This window comes from Oncorhynchus tshawytscha, linkage group LG20 (genome assembly GCF_018296145.1).
Source record: "Oncorhynchus tshawytscha isolate Ot180627B linkage group LG20, Otsh_v2.0, whole genome shotgun sequence".
In the NCBI taxonomy this organism is placed as follows: domain Eukaryota; kingdom Metazoa; phylum Chordata; class Actinopteri; order Salmoniformes; family Salmonidae; genus Oncorhynchus; species Oncorhynchus tshawytscha.
Window position 1 is genome coordinate 1,611,861 of NC_056448.1, and position 4,614 is coordinate 1,616,474.

Below are 4,614 nucleotides of genomic sequence, written 5' to 3' on the forward strand. Positions count from 1 at the left end.
TGACAGTGAGATACGAGATCTCAGACAAGGAGAGGGAGGGAAGGTCACATTTCCAAAAAAAAACCTTGAGCCTCCCTTCTCGCTTCCTCACTCTTTCTCTCTCCCTCATGTCTTTCTCTTAATCCCCTCTCCCTTCCTCCCTCTCTTTCTCCCTCATGTCTTTCTCTTAAACCCTCTCCCTCCCTCCCTCCCTCCCTCTTTCTCCCCAAGTCTTTCACTTACGCCCCCCCCCCCATGTATTTTTCTCTTGAAATGGAGACCTTCCTGTGAATTAATACTCTAAGAACTAGGTCTAGCCTCCGGGGTATTCTGTCTAGTTGTTGTCCTTGTGTGTTGAAAAGGAAAAGGCCTCTAGCCTCTAACAGGGCCTCACAGAGACCGAAAGTAGACATATGCAGTTACAGGGTAGGTCTTAGTGGTTTACTTGCTTTTGATGCATTGTCAGCCTGATATACAGTGGTACTATAGCTGACCTGTTGTATTTCATCAGCATGGCAGGTTATAGCCTGTCATAAGCATGTCATGTCCTCCCTGTCTCAGCTGAAATGCACTAAAATTGAAATGTAAATTCAGCTGACAGACAGACGCTTACTTTCTTTTCACGAGCAGGTGATTGTCATGTCATCCGAGTCTACCTCTGTGTTTTCATTCTTGCTATAGCCCTTTCCTGCAGTCAATGACCAAAAGCGCACCCTCTTTGGCCTCATGGGGAATGCTATTAATATTTTTTTTAACGACGAAAATCTGGTGTTTCTATGTCAAACAGTTTTGTTATATTTCAGTCTTCTGTGATGTGTATATAAAGTGTAATATTGGGATGCAAACTCAAAATGTAATACATTTCATCTCTATATCTGACATGGTACAGGTGTCTTCTTTTTTTAAGCCCGAATCCATGTGTATGAGGTGTATACTTTTGTTTCAAAGTAGATTTGTTTAAGACTACCAAGAATCACTCTGTGTGACCCTGATTTAGCCCACTGCAGTAAAAGGTTAAAACCACAATTCACTGCACATACCATAAGTCTCCAACCTTCAACCTCCCCCATCTCTCCCTGTCTCCCATCCCCTCCCCCGTCTCCTCCTATCGAGGCGCTAGGTAATGGCTAAAGCAGGGCCTGGCTGCCTGGCTCTCTCTATACTGCATGTCTGGCTCTGGAGCTCAACTTTCCTCTGTCTCCAACCTGTTCCACAGCCCCTCTGGTTTCCTGCTGGGAAGGGTCCTTCCAGAATGATAATGTGATGATTTTCATAGTTATTGTTTTTCCAAAAGCCCGTCCATCTCCCTCTCAGTGCCTCTGTCTCCAGGGGTGCGTGCTGATCTCTTCTGGTTAATTCCGTTAGAGATGATGAGACCTTGGCCCATGTACGCTTTGTTTACAGGAAACCAAGATGAGTGGGGTTGAAAATAAATGACTAGTTGGGCTGAGGTAGTTTGTAATCTGTTTAGCTTCAGAACGCACCGTGAGAATAGAATATAATAAAATGAGCTACTTTGGTGTTTCTGAACCAGGGGGGTATCCTTACATGGTGTACTCTGAGGCAAAGCAGTTAACAAACACACTACCACAGTGGAACCTCTCTGAAGAAGTTGTGGTGGTTCCACATGTTGATGCTCCTGGCTATAGAGCTGTTGTTGGCTCTGACCGGTGTGTGAACTTACATAGCAGCTAGCTCTGTTCTGTTGTGAGGTTCAAAGCCTGACTCACTCTCTCTCTCTGTCCCAGACCGGTGCTTCCTCTCCTCACTCGCCTGAGGGATCCACTCAGTGTGCGAACATGTGGTGCCTGCCTGGCCCGGAACAATCTCCTGAGCCCAACGATAAGAGCACAGAGTCCGGGAGGGAACGGGAGTGTGTGTTGTGTTGTGTGCGCGTGCGCGTGTGCGTGCGCGTGCGCGTGCATGTGTGTGTATGTGTGTGTGTGTGTGTGCGTGTGTGTGGAGAGAAGCCAAGGATGCTGTCCAGGACCCTGGTCCCTCCTGGGCCTGTGGAGAGAAAGGAGATATGACATCATACCTGGTCTGCACCTTGAGCCAGGAGAAAAGCTGTTACTCTCTCTGACTTAAAATGTCGGCTTACCGTCTCACACACAGTCCCTCTCTAGCCTATACTCTGCCTCTCTCTTTCACTTTGTTGTTCCCTCTCTCTCCCTCCTTATACCTTTCACTATCCTCTCTTTCCCTCTCTCTGTCTCTTTCGCCCTCCCTGCCTCTGTTTCCCCCTCCCTGCCTCTGTTCCCCTCTCGGTCTCTGTTTCGCCCTCCCTGCCTCTGTTTCGCCCTCCCTGCCTCTGTTTCCCCCTCTCGGCCTCTGTTTCCCCCTCTAGGACTCTGTTTCCCCCTCTCGGTCTCTGTTTCCCTCTCTCAGTCTCTGTTTCCCCTCTCGGTCTCTGTTTTCCCCTCTCAGTCTCTGTTTCCCCCTCTCGGTCTCTGTTTCCCCCTCTCGGTCTCTGTTTCCCCCTCCCTACTTCTGTTTTCCCCTCTCTATGTCCCCCTCTCTGTCTCTCTCCCACCCTATTTCTTGCTCTATCTGTCTCCCTGTAATCCTCCCTATACTTCTCTCCTTCATTCTTTCTCATTTTCCCTCTCTCCCTCCCCATCTATCTCTCTCTCTCTCTCTCTCTGTCTCCCTCTCTTCTCTCTCCCCCTAAAGTACAATCAAAGCCACATGTCTGAACAAGAAATCATAAGTCATTGATTAATTTAAATGTTCTGATTTTTACAAAGACACCCTTATACTAATGTCATCATTATCAATGTTAATGATTACGCTTTTTTTAAAGGAGGAAATTGAAATCAGCCAGATCGCAATTTTTTTTTATTGCAGTTTCCATTAGCAACGAAGGAGAGAGCTTAAATAAAAGCAGGGAAGAAAACATTTGGCAACTTTTTAATATTGGCCTTCTTCCCCCTCTCCCTACCTTCCACTCACTCTTTCCCTCTCTCCCCCCTTTCTCTCTCTCCCTCTCTCCCCCTTTCTCTCTCTCCCCCTTTCTCTCTCTCTCTCTCCCCCTTTCTCCCCCCCTCTTTCTCCCTCACCCTCCCCTCTCTCTCTCTCCCCCCCCCCTCTCTCTCTCTCCCTCTCTCTCCAGGGTTGGAAGAACTTGAATGCAGAGCTCAGTGAGGGATTCTGGCACGGCCGCTTGTATGTAATGACTTCTGACAGCAGTGGAGACACAGTGAAGAGCATGTCTGTCTTTGCATGAGTATTTCTGCATCTATTCTTGAGAACCACATTCCAATTCTGGAATCGTTATTATACACGAGTCGCCACGAGCAACCGCATGTACAGGACGCTGAACTTACCGGAGAAAGACTCCTTCCAAACAAATGGGGAAGGATAGGATAGTCAGTGAACTTTTAACAGTTGAAGGAGATAATGTTCAGAAGGGATACATATATTATCACACATTATCCTCAATCTCAAAGGTTTTTCCAAAGAAACGAGCAGGAAACATAGTAAGGTATAAATATGGAGGATAGTGAACTTTTAACAGTTGAAGGAAGGAACCCGGGATACATTATCTTGAAACTACATTATCCTCAATATCCTAGGTTTTCTCCCCATGAAACAGTCTGAAACAAAAGAGTAAGGTAATAAGAGTAAAGAATGTCAGACAGTAACGTACTGGAGATAGTAATTGAGGGGTCCATAGAGGGGGGAAAGCAGCTGCCTGCTCTATCACACACACAGGCACACTGGCTTCAGTGAATCCGGGCCTTGTTCGTGCCTGGCCTCAGTCCAACGCTGATGGGATTTCTGCTATGTGTTATGCTCTCTTCCCGTAAAAGTGAAACGCGGTCAGGAACACCGCGTGTGAAGACTTCTTACTTGAGTGTTTTTAGAAAATTCACATAATTCAAGGAAGATAGTGTATGAGTGCAATGTAATATTTCAGTCATGTGGAAAATGTAGCCATTTGTCGGAGTGAATGATTATAAATCACAATGGCTGCGTTTGAAATTGCACACGTTGAAATGGCACCTATTCCCTTACATAGTGCATTACATTTAACCAGAGACCACGTCGAAGAAAGTCATTGATTCAGAGGTGGCGTGAAACGTGTATAACACTCATGTTGAAGTGTGTATAAACATGTGTATTCTTTTGGGTCCATCCATCTGTTTGGCTTGAACAGACCAGCTCATGTTAAACTGCAGCGTACAGTGGGGTCCCCCCAGCATGCCTTCTGTCTTGTGTCTTTGATCAGCAGGATGGGGGTAAGCCACACAAGAGCTCCAACAGCCAAAACAACACTTTCACACCAACTGGGTATATGTAGTGTATGACATGACTGCTCTGTTTTAAGGCATGCAGCTTTCGATTAGAGGAGAGAATGATTGGTTGGGGGGGAAAAGGTTCTATGGTGTGTCGTTGGAACTATTTTCTAAAATAGAAAACAAATGTAATCATCTCATTGGAGTGTACCAAACCTTACCTCGCATCCTCACTCCTACAAACAACGACAACATGCTAACTTGCAGTAAAATCGCTTTCTGCCCCCCCTCCCCCGGCTAAACCGTATGCCCATTTGGCCAAATGAATCAGCTTTAATTTATCTACAAGTAGACACTCAAGGCTAATATGGCATGACGTCACCCTCTTGGAGGGGAT